This window comes from Cavia porcellus, unplaced genomic scaffold (assembly GCF_034190915.1).
Source record: "Cavia porcellus strain 051 isolate PalLab524CR breed Dunkin Hartley unplaced genomic scaffold, mCavPor4.1 scaffold_7, whole genome shotgun sequence".
Lineage (NCBI taxonomy): Eukaryota > Metazoa > Chordata > Mammalia > Rodentia > Caviidae > Cavia > Cavia porcellus.
Window position 1 is genome coordinate 22,415,810 of NW_026947490.1, and position 12,272 is coordinate 22,428,081.

General features: G+C 42.5%; 1 long non-coding RNA gene and 1 pseudogene across 1 annotated transcript; one reads left to right on the plus strand and one right to left on the minus strand.

The window, feature by feature from the left end:
• Positions 1-562: 562 nt before the first annotated feature.
• Positions 563-12,059, minus strand: LOC134476672 (uncharacterized). The gene is made up of 2 exons (XR_010048478.1): positions 11,469-12,059; positions 563-4,161 (listed from the first exon to the last, which is right to left on the minus strand). It is a non-coding gene; the product is annotated as an uncharacterized LOC134476672 (long non-coding RNA).
• LOC100729784 (B-cell CLL/lymphoma 7 protein family member C-like) lies at positions 9,591-10,429 on the plus strand (annotated as a pseudogene).
• Positions 12,060-12,272: the final 213 nt, after the last annotated feature.

Sequence of the window (12,272 nt, forward strand, 5' to 3'; positions counted from 1 at the left end):
ACTCGCGGCTTTCCCTCTTCAGTGACCACCTGAGATGTGGATCACTTCCAATGAGCAGCGAGCCGCGCGTTCAGCTGCTGTTCTGTTTCTCTGACCCGGGCAGGGCCGGCATCACACCCACCCTCTGGGTCTAGGCTGTTCCCTCTTCTAATTTTCCCAGCCGGCCGCTCTCTAAGTCTGTTTTTACTTCTGCCTCATTGTGAACAAGCGGGTCGCTTACGCGTTGTACCAAACACATCTAACACCCGACCATCTTTGTGACCTACTCTGTCTGCTGTGTTTGTTCCTGTGCTCCGTGATGGCTTCTTTTCCTGTGCTAAATGTGGGGTTAGCGCAGTGCTCCAGAAGTTTTAATTTGCTTTTTATTAGTGTGTCTCTGCAGTGCATAATGTCTACATTCCTGGAGAAGAGTTGGTGCATACACACATTAATTCCCTTTTTTAGCCTTTTCTTTTCCCTCCCCAGCCTCTCCCATCTCTTGATCCGCTTTCCGTTTGAGAAAGACCTATCTCCATACTTCATGTGATTTATCTTTTATTCTGCTCCTTGTTTAAAGTTTGGATTTCTTTTTTAAAAATTTTTTTATTTTAAAGAGATTAAGACAAAAGAGGACATAACAAAGCAGATCAGAACAGAACAGTGTAAGCATTTTACCACAAGACAACCCGATGTTAACAGCAGCTACCATAATGTCCCTTTCTTTGAAATAGTTGAGCATACCTTCACGTACAATAGTATCAAACATAACAAAATAGTATAAAACCATTCAAGAGAATGGAAGTGTGACAGGGCATTCAGGACAAATAACAGAAAATGAACAATGGCTAGTATATTATCTCATAGTCCATAAAAGATTTGTTTATACTATCACACATAATATAATCCATAAGATACAACATAATAGAACCAATGGAAACAGAAGAACAGAAGCATGATACGGTTTCAAAGCAAGACGATATTAAATCAGTACTGGCTATTATAATGTCTTGTTTTCTTCAAAATAGCTGTTAATACCATCACAGATAATAAAATCAAACAAACCAGGACAAAACCATTCCAACTAATGAATGAAAATATTTGGATTTCTTATATAAGAAACTTAGATGTTATTTAAGTGCATGTCTGACTTTACTTAACATTATGGTTTCAAACTGCATGTATTTTCATACAAATGACTCAAGTTTATCTTTCTTCGTACCCAAGTATGCTCCACTGTGTGCAAAAATGTTTTCTTTATTCACGTATCTATTGACGGAAGCACAGTTCACTTCCAAGACTTAGCTATTATGACTTGTGCTGCTGTAAACATGGGTACGGATGTATCACTACAACGTAACGTCTTTAACTGATCTGGGAAGAGACTTATAAGAGGGACAGTTGAGTCAAATAGAATTCCTAGTTTTAGTGTTTTGAGGACTCCTCATACTGATTTCAATATTAGCAGCACGAGTTTACGTTCCCACCAACGCTGGAGACGGGTTCCTGTTCCCCCAGTCTTTCCGGCATTAGTTACTATTTGATTTCTTGATCCTGGTCATTCTTTCAGGGCTAAGGTGGAATCTCAGCATGGTTTTAATTTGCATTTCTCGAATAGCCAGTGATGCTGAGCCTTTCCTCAGGTATCTCTGGGCCACTCTGGTCTTCCTTCCGTGTTTATTGGTCTAGTCACTTTGTTTGCCTATTTTTCATTGGGTCTTTGAACTTGGAAGGCGTCTAATCTTTACTGGATGTTAGCCTTCTGCCTGAGGAGTAGCTGGCAATTCTTCCCATTCTGTAGGTGCCTGTTTCTTTTGCTGTGCAGAGCTTTTTGATTTGATATGACCCCACTGCTGATTTTCAGCACTATCTCCTGTGCACCCCGGGTTCTGTTCAGAAAGCTCCTGCTCTGCTTCTGACCTCGAGAGTTTTACCTATGTCATCTGCCAGCAGGTTAAATATTTCTGTTTTAACATTTAGTTCATGGATCCACTTTGACTTTAATTTAGTACAGGGTGAAAGATAAAGGTATAGACTCAATCTTCTACATGTGGATGGCCAGTTTTTCCAGCACCATCTATTAAAAAGGCTGTCTTTCTTCTAATGTGTGTTTTTTGCCTCTTTGCCATAGATCAAACAATTGACTTGCTTGGGGTTAATGCTGCATCTGTTTTTCTGTTCCATTAACCCTCATGTCCGTTTTATTGCTGTTTTTATCACTGGAGCTTTGTAGTAGGACTTCAAGTCTGGGATTATGATTTGCTTTTGTCACCGAGGATTGCTTTGCTATTGTGGGCCTATTCTGGATTTTAGGACTGTGTTCTCTAGTTCTGTGAACTTCTGTGAAGAATGCTGTTGGAATTTTGATTGAGATTGTGTTAAATGTGTGTATCAATTTTGTAAGTGAAAGGCTTTTGGCCCAGACAGGACACTGTAGCCAGAAAAGCCTCAACCGGAAGCAGGAAGCCCCTATCTCCCCTGCTCCTAGGAAATTACCTGTGACGCCATCTTCCCGCCCCTGGAAATTTACCTATGGTGCCAAACCTAGGACCAGTGGGCTACCTGTGCATCCCTAATGCCCGCCTTAGGTTCCACCCCAAACCGAGGCTACTTACATACCCCCACGCCACGTGTCCGCCAGAGAGATCGCTGCTCGCCAGCGGTGGGGGTGCCGGTCATCTCTCTCCGTGTTCTCAGAATAAAGGCTGCTTTTTATTTTATACTTCTCATCTTTTGGAAATATTTTTCATCTTTTGGAAATAATCCTAGCAGTAAGTATAGCCATTTGACTGTTGATTCTGCCTATCCAGGAGAGGCGATATCTTTCCATTTTCTGAGGTCTTCTTCAATTTCCTCTTTCAGGGGGCTGGGGATTTAGCTCAGCAGCATAAGCACCTGCCATGCAAGCAGGCAGTCGTGAGTTCGATCCCCGGTACCAATAAAAAACAAAAACAAAACAAAACAATTTCATCTTTCAGAGGACTGTAGGTTTTCTTGTAGAGGTCTTTCACATCCTTTGTTAGGTTAATTCCTGAGTACTTAATTTTTCTCGGTGTATTGTAAATGGCATTTCCTTCTCAGTGGGCTCACTGTTGGTGTGCAGGAATACTACTGATTTTGTATCCTCCTTTGCTCAGTTTGGTAATTTATTCTAGGACTACCTTGGTGTATTTTTTATCTTCTACATAGATCATGACACTGCAAATAATGGTAACTCCACTTCTTCCTTTCCTATACATCTCCCTTCTATTTCTCTTCTTGCCTGCTTCTCCTGCTACCGTTTTCAGCACTATGTTGAGTTGAACACAGGTGGTGACAGTGGGATCCTTGTCTTGTTCCTGATTTTAGAGGGAAGACTTTCAGTTTCCCCTCACTTCACACGATGTTGGCAGTTCACACTGGCAACAGTGACTTTTATCAGGATGAGATCAAGTCCTTCTACATCTATTTTCTCCCATGTTTTTATTATGAAAGGACGGTGAATTTTGTCAAAAGTTTTCCTGCATCTATTGAGATGATCATATGATACCTGTCTTTGCTTGTTTGTGTGAGGCATTACACTAATTGATTGGTATATATCAAACCATCCCTTGGATCCTTGGGATAAAGCTTACTTGGTCATGATGTGTGATCCTTTTGATGGTTCACTGCATTCTATTTGCCAATATCTTCTTGAGGCTTTTGTATCTATGCTCATTAAAGAAGTTGGTTTATCATTCTCTTTTTTTGGTTTGATCCTTGTCTGGCTTTGGAATCAGGTTAGTAGTAGCTCCCAGGAATGATTTGGGGAGTGCTCCTTTCCTTTATATTTCCTTAAAGATCTTGAAGAGTATTGGTGTGAGAACTTCCACAAAGTTTTTGCAGAGTTCAGCAGCGTCTTGGGACTGGCAGTATCAAGACCACCTGGTAACTTCTTGCACTGCAGCTTCTGAGAACTTGCAGGAAAAGCAAATTTTGACCTACTAAAGTAGAAACTCTGGACTTGGGGCTCTCAAATCTGTTTTAACAGACCTTGCAAATGATTCTGATGCTTGCTTAAGGCCAAGAATCACTGGAGTAAAGCATCACCATGGTGGCAGCATCTTCTATGTCATCCTGTCCTGATGCAACACTCCTGGTGATGTTGGTGGAGATACATGTGGGAGAGCTGAAGGATTTGAGGAAAGAATCCCCTCTTCATCCTGCCTTAGGAGGGAGAGAACCCTACTTTAATTGGATATTCAAATTCTGACAGTGTAATTTGCTTTCAGGAAGTATTTTAATCCATAGCAGTGAAATAAGTATATTAATAAAATGGATTTAAAGGAGCAGAGAAAAAGAATATACAGTGTATTTTTTCTCTGAGTCCTTTCACAACCTAACAACTGTATCTGACTTAAATTGCAAATCAGTGTATTAGTTCTCCCCGTCAAGGGCGGCTGGGGCTAGGTCAGATGCATGGCTATTCAAAGCCAGCACTACCTTGAGTTTTCTGGGAAACAACTGAGATAACAAAGGCACATTTGACATATCTGCAATATAGTCCAAAGTTTCACTTTAGTGTTTGACCTTGGTGTGACTTTTAAGTGTAAAACTCAGTTTGAACATGGCTGGACCCTATGGCCAGTGCCTTGCGCTATTAGTTGACCTCAGCAGCTACCAATTCTTGCTCTCTGGCTTGGTCTGCAGGCCCTGTTTCCTTGTTCCTGGTCTATCTAGCTGGTTACTACTTCTCCTAGACCCACTTTGTTAAAAGGTTTGTTCCAGGAATGGCTGTTGGGTGTTAAAGGCCTGTTTTACTTACGGGGAAATAATCATGACCTTTTCTTTACCATTTTTGGTGGGTCATATTATCTATAGATTTCTTGATGTTAAAGCAACTTTGCATTCCTAAAATAACTTCAATTTGGATTTAATATTTTCTTTAAAAAAGACATTTTGGGCCGAGGATATAGCTCAGGGACACAGCATCTGCCTGGCAAGGGCAAGGTCATGAGTTCAATTCCCAGTTCCCCAAAATTCAATAAATAAAAAAGATTTTTTAAGAATAGTTTCTAAAAAAAAAAAGAATGGTTTCTGGCCCACGGCAAAATCTAGCTGATGGTGCTAATAATTCCCATGTACCACTGCCCCCCATACGTATAGCTTTCCCCCATTATAAACATCTTACGCCAGCATGGTAAGTTTGTTACAATTAGTAAATTTACACTAATACCATTATCAGCCAGAGTCCTTTTGGTAAGGGTCACTGCCATGCATATCCCATGTGTTAGGAGAAATGTATGACACGCATCCACCAGTGCAGCATCAAACACAGTAATTTAACTAAAAAGTCCTCTGTGTTCTGCCTACTCACACCTTTCCCTCTAACCTCTGGCCACCACTTATCCTTTTTACTATTTCCATATTTTGCCTTTTCCAGAATGTGAGGCCTTTGCAGATTAGCTTCTTTCATTTAGTAACATGCGTTTGAAACCACTGTGTCTCTGCATGCTTTGCTAGCTCATTTCTTTTTCAGTGCTGAACAATGTTCCATTGTATGGACATACCACATCACTTCTGCATTCACCTATTGAAGGACATCTTAGTTGCTTTCAAGTTTTGGCAACTTTGTTTGTATTTTATGGCCCTGAAGTGATTTACCTTGGTGAATCTTCCATGTGAGCTTGAGAAGAATGGACCTTCTGTTGTGGTTGTACAGTCATAGGTGTCCATTGTATCCAGTTGATGGATGGTGCTGCTGATTTCAACCATGTCTGTGCTGATTTTCCTCCTGCTGACTCCTTCCCTGTCTGACATAGGGTTGTTAAATTCTCCAGTGATAACAGTGGATGAGTCTATTTCTCCTTGTAGTTCTATCAGCTTTGGCCTCATATATTTTGAATTTTGTTGTGAGGGGCACACATGCTAAGTATGTTCATGTCTTCCTGGAGAAATAACCCTTTATCATTACATAATGTCTTTCTTGATAACTTGCTCCAAAGTCCTTTCTTGTCTGGAATTAATAAAACTGCTCCCAATCTGTTTTGATAACATGGGATATTTGTCTTTATCAATTTTCTTTTAAATTATCTTCATATTTTTTTTCAGTACCGGGGATCGAATTCATGACTGCCTGCTTGCAAGGCAGGTTCTTATGCCACTGAGCTAAATCCCCAGCCCATTATCTTTATATTTATAGTGAATTTCTTTGAGACAACATATGGGTGAGGTTGTTCTGTTTTATTTTGTTTTAATTTTGGGTACTGGGGATTGAACCTAAAGCCTTTAGACTGAACTACATGCCAGCCTATTTTATTTTTAATTTTGAGACAAGGTCTGGCTAAGTCACTGAATTGCACAGGCTGGGTTTGAACTTGAGATATTCCTGCTTCAGCCTCCCAGGGAGCTGGGACTATAGACATGTACCACCACACTTGGCTTAAGTCTTTTGTTTTTAAAAAGATTTCTAACAATGCACTTTTTCATTGGTGCATTTAGATCACTGACATTTAAAATGATTACTGATTTAGTCTGATTACTATGTATCACATTCATTACCTTTTTATTTCTTTTTGAGACAGATTCCCACTATGTAGTTCAGGCTGGTTTTGAACTCACCGTGTAGCCCAGATTGGACTTAAATTCAAAGCAGTTCTCCTGCCTCAGCCTCTCAAGTGCTGGAATTGTAGGCATGTGACACTATGCCTGGCTTCATGACAATTTTTAAATTTTTTACTTGTAGTCAGGTTTACAAGGGAATAGATTTAATATATCACACATAATTTATAGGATTATTTTATAATAATCACCCAAAGAGTCAAAGGCAGAAGAGTGCAGGAAATGTGCCCTTATAGTATAAGCCCAAAGAGTCCATCTGAGGGCTTGGATCCCATGGCAATGTCCTACAAAAGCCCAACTGAAGACCTAAAGTCCATGGCAAAGTCCTCCACAAATCTAACCGGAGGCCTAGAGACCATGACCATGTCTCCTGCATGTCCACATTAAGGATGTGCTCTGGGAAGGCCAAAAGGGCCTTGTGCACCCAGAACTCTGCTGATTCAGTTCAGCTGAGTGTTACAAGTTGGCCGTTATGTAATCCACCACATCGACCTTGTTCTTCTTTCCTATTTTTGTCTTCCACTTTCTTTTTCTGTCTTTGCGGTTTTGGGCATTTTAAACCATTTGACTTCTGTTACTTAGCATATCAGTGATACATCTTTTATTTACCCTTACTTTTTAAAGTATTTACCCTAATGGCCAGGCTTGGTGGTATATGCCTGTAATTATAGCATTAAGAGGCTGAGGCAGGAGGACTGCTGTGAGTTCGAGGCTACCCTGAACTGCACAGTGAGACCTTGTCTCACAAAGACAAAAATAAGTTTGCCCTACAGTTTGCAATACATGCTTACAATTAATCCAAGTCCACTTTCAAATAACACACCACCACTTGATGGACAGTGGTTTGTTTTATTTGTACCAAGGATCAAACTCACGACCTTTTGCTTGCCAGGCAGGCACTTGTGCCACTGAGCTAAATCCCCAGCTAGCTCATGTATTTTACAATAATAATCTAACCATAATTCCTCCCACTCATCTCCTGTATTGCTGTTTTCATTCACCTCTTACATATAGAAATGATATAGATATACATAATTGAGTACTTTGCTATTATTTTGAAGAAACATCAGATCAATTAAGAATTAAAAAATAAAATTTTATTTTACTTACACTTAGTTTATTTCCTTATGTGGATTCAAGTTTATTGCCATAAAATTCTTTTGCTCTATAGAACTTATTTGACTGTTTCTTACAAGTAGGTGTACTGAAAACAAATACATTTGTTGTCTGAGAAAGCTTTCTTTTTCTCTTTGTATCATAATTTCTTCATGTGCAGAATTGTAAATTTTTTCCTTCTCAACTCTATTTCATTTCAATCTCTTTTAGCTTCAGAAAAAGTAGATGTAATTTTTATCTTTCAGCACCTTTTCCTTTATTTTTGATTTTCACTGCCATCTTTTCAAATATTTCTTTTAAATACTTTTCTCTTTTTCTTCCCATTCTGGTATTTCCATTACACTTGTCACACTTTTGTCGTTGTTCTTTTGAGGCATTTTCATTATAAAGTTCAGGCTGACCTTGAACTTACTACGTGGACAGGCTGGTCTCAAATTCATGGCAATCCTCCTGCCTCAGCCTCCTGAGTGGTGGGATTACAGGCATGTGCCAGCATGCCTAGCTTTGTTACACCTTTTGTAGTGTTCAAGGTTTTTGGCTAGCCCCTTCCCCTTCCCCCATCTCTCCAGTGTCTCTTTTTTAGTTTTGCAAGTTTCTATTGAGATACCCTAAACTTCAGAAATTCTTTCCTGTTATGTTGAATCTATTAATTCGCTCCTCAGTGGCAGCCTTCATATCTGTTACTGTGGCTTTTTAAATTGGTTATGTTTATTGATACATTTTAGGTATACACAATGACCACAGTCATCTTAGGGAGTTTGTACCTGTACGTGATAGACCTCGATTCTTTTACCCTCCGCTTGTCTCCTCTGACCCCCCTTCTCACCTTTACAAAGGCTTGTTTCTATTGTTTTCTTCTTGTTTTTCTCCCTCTCTTTTCCCCTCCCCTTGTTAGCTCCCCTTTCCATTTGAATATTTCCTTCGTTTAATCATTTTTAAATTTTTATTTAAACAAAGTAGTAGGTCCATGCTAAAAAGTTTAGAATGGGGTGCAGCTGAATAGGTGGAATAACTTCCAATGCTCTACAGAACAAGAAGACTATCGTTAACAGCAATAAATGACATATTTCAAAATAGTTGAGAGGATTTTGTGTTCCCAAAATAATGATAAATTGTCTGAAGCGATACACATGCCAATCACTCTGACCTGATGATTCCACATTGTACATGTATTAAAATGTCACACTGTATCCCATGAATGTGTACAATTACTGTGTGAAAATTAAAAATAAAAATGTAGGGTCAGGGATATGAGCCAGTGGCATAAGCACCTGCCTAGCAAGCACAAGGTCCTGAGTTCGATTTCCAGTACAAAAAACAAAAACAAAAACAACCACATTGTAGGACTGAGGATTTAGCTTAGTGGCGCAAGCGCTAGCCTGGCAAGCACGAGGTCATGAGGTTGATCCCTGGTGGAAAACAAAAAAACACTGTGGCAAAAATAAAAATGTTTTTAAAAACAGGCAAATACACTAATGGAAAAGATAATTCTATTACTAAATTAGAAGAAGAAAGTTTGAAACACTATATCCAGATGTTACCCTCTACAGAGATGCTATGCTACCCGTGGGCCAAATGTGTCCAAAACCTAGCACATGCTTACACTCGCCTCTGACCCTGCTGACCGCTGCAACTTGCTCTTCTCCTTCCTCTCAACATTGCGGGGAGACACTAACACCCACACAATGTGTCAGGCTAGAATTTAAAGTCTAGAATCCAAAAATAAATAAATAAATAAATAAATAAAGTCTAGAATCCTTTACATGGCCCACAATGCTCCCCATCTCCTCTCCAGATCCCCAGCTCCTCCTCATGCCATCACATCTGAGTTTAGTGTCCCTCACCTCTCTGTGTCTCCTCCCTCCCATTTGCTCCGTTGGAGACAGGGTATTGATACACTCAACAGCACTGAACTCTGTTCCGTCTGGAGGATCCTGGCTTAGAAATACCAGCTCAAGACAGTTATGATTCTGGGAAGCACTTTCTTCAAAGACAAAGCCTTCCAGAGAAATATAGCATCACCTGGAGGGATGTTACCCTGCAAGAGCGGCACCAGGGTCTGGTGTGTAGCCTGAGTCCGCGGATAGCAGGCAGCCCCGCCACAGGCTGGGCCCAGCCCCGGTGCTGACACCAGGCCAGCTGGACCATGCAGGCTGAAACCCGGAGCCAGGCCAAGGATGACAACAAGAAAGTGATGGTGACCATCAAGAAGGTCCGACAACGGGAGAAGCACTGAGTGACGGTGGGCGATACTTCCCTTAGTATCTTCAAGGGGTGCCCATGATGGACCCCTAAAAGGAGGTGCGACAGCTGGCAGTGACAGAGCAGAGATCCTGTGGCCAAGAGAGGTGTGGCAGGGGCACCAGTCCCCGAGCAGGTAGTCCTCAACTCTGCAAGATCTCAATGATGAGAACAGCAATCAGCATTCCCATTCTGAAGGCTCCCTGCAGAAGGGCACTGAGCCCAGCACTGGGGCACCCCACAGCCCAGACACCCTGTGTCACCTGCTGGACCCTCAGAAAGGGCCACAGAGGAGGCTCAGCCCCCACCACTGGACCAAGAGAGAACCCACAGTCATACTCGCTGGCAGGACTGATGAACCTGCCATGCTGACCAAGGAGAAGCCTGTCCCAGAATTGCTGGAAGCCGAGGCCCCTGACGCTTATACCTTCTTTGAGCCATGCCACCTATCCCTGAGGCAGCCCAGGGTGACACAGAAGATTCAGAGGGCATTTGCCCAAATGCTCCTGATCCCTGAGAAGCTGGCCTGCCTGTCCCATCATTGCAGGGCCCCATGGCATCAAAAGATCAAAGAGCCTCACGAACTCCACGTCCTCCTCCTCCATCTTCTTGCCTCTCGCCCTGCTCACTCCTGCCCCACTTCCCCTCTTGGACCTCACCCAGACCCTCCAGTTGCAGCACTCCGACTAGCCCAGGCTCTTCAGCCAGCCCAGCACTTTCGGAAAGCTGGGCACTGAACACTTTTTTTCTATTTCACAATATCGATTATGTGCTGTGTTCCTTATTTATACTTTTGTTTCTCACACCAGAGAAACAACGTGATGTACACATACGTTTGTTTCTGTTTTTGAAACAGGGTCTCACTATGCAGTTCAGGCTGGCCTTGAACTCAGTGATCCTTCTTCCTTCCTCAGCTGTGCTGAGATTACAGGTGTGCACCACCACACCCTGCTGTTACAGTGTTTTTGATCAATTTCCACCCCTCTGCTTGTTCTAAATTCCTGGTTGGATAATTCTAATGTTCCTGACATCCATGCATCCAGTTCTGATACTGGGTCTGTCTACTCAAAAGTGTGTTTTTCCTTGTGGTACAACATGTACATTTTTTTAAGCTTTTTTTTTTTTTTTTTTTTTTCTTTATCAGTACCAGGGATCGAATTCACGACCGCCTGCTTGCAAGGCAGGTGCTTATGCCGCTGAGCTAAATCCCCAGCCCCCAACATGTACATTTTTATAGACAGCTAGACATGATGCACTGGGTGAAAACAATTGCTGTAGTAGGCCTTTAAAAGTGGGGTGGTAAGGTAAGGGGAAGGGAAATTGTTTTTACTCAAGACTTGGTCTCAGCACTTTCGTGAGCGCCTGCCACTGCCCGCTTGTGACCCTCACTGATTTGAGCATATGTCACAATAGAAGCCCTCCCCTCTCATCAAAACAAAACCAAAAAACTTTAGCGTTCCTTGGAAATGGAATTCTTCTTAAATAATACTAGAACTAAAAGAGGAAGATGGAAGAGAAAGAGGGAAGCAGGGAGGGAAAGAGAAAGGGGAACATACCTTCTGTTTCCCAGCAGATTCCTCCCAAATCCCGTTATGCACAAAGCGCTTTCGTTCTTAATCTCACCCACCCACGCGCAGTTTGTCACAACGATGGAGAAACACTCCCAAGGTCACGAGCATGGGTCTCTCACTCGGCGGGCCGTTTCACACAGACCCAGGCCACTTCGGGTGCACGGGAGCTCGAATGCCCCACATTCCACGTTATCGTGCAAACTCATCACAGTTCACCCTGCCCGTAAGACACACCCTCGGTCAATCATGCGCCTAAGATTCACTCACATTCCTCCACTAAACATGCCACTCGCCGTCACCCACACACTCCGGCCCGGACCAAGCCTGACACTCCAGTTCTCACCGACAGGTAGATTCAGCGAGCCTATTTCGCCCATTCCTCGCTCACACTGTCACAACATCAACTTCTTAGACCACTCCTGTCCACTTCGAGGGCTCCCCAGTTCCCACCCCAAATGCCGGCTTTGGTTGGAGTTAAAAAGTGCGGTGACCCGCAAGTCCTCTTCAAGCCACACTGTATTAGCAGCAGAGAGCCAGCACCTTGAGGATGCAGCCGAGGCGCGCAAAGACTCATGGTCATTCGACCCGGTGGCTTGTGGGAAATGTAGTCCAGCCTCGGAAAAGCCTTCGAGAAGGAAACTCAGGTACCAGAGGCGACACCTCCCGGGGTTTTCTGGGAATTGTAGGCTGGTCCGCGTGGTGTCCAAGTTTTCGCCCGGAGGATCATTGCGCTCTAGGAGGAAAGGTGTTATCTCTGGTAGCTCCTGAGGTGGCACTGGGAACACAGTT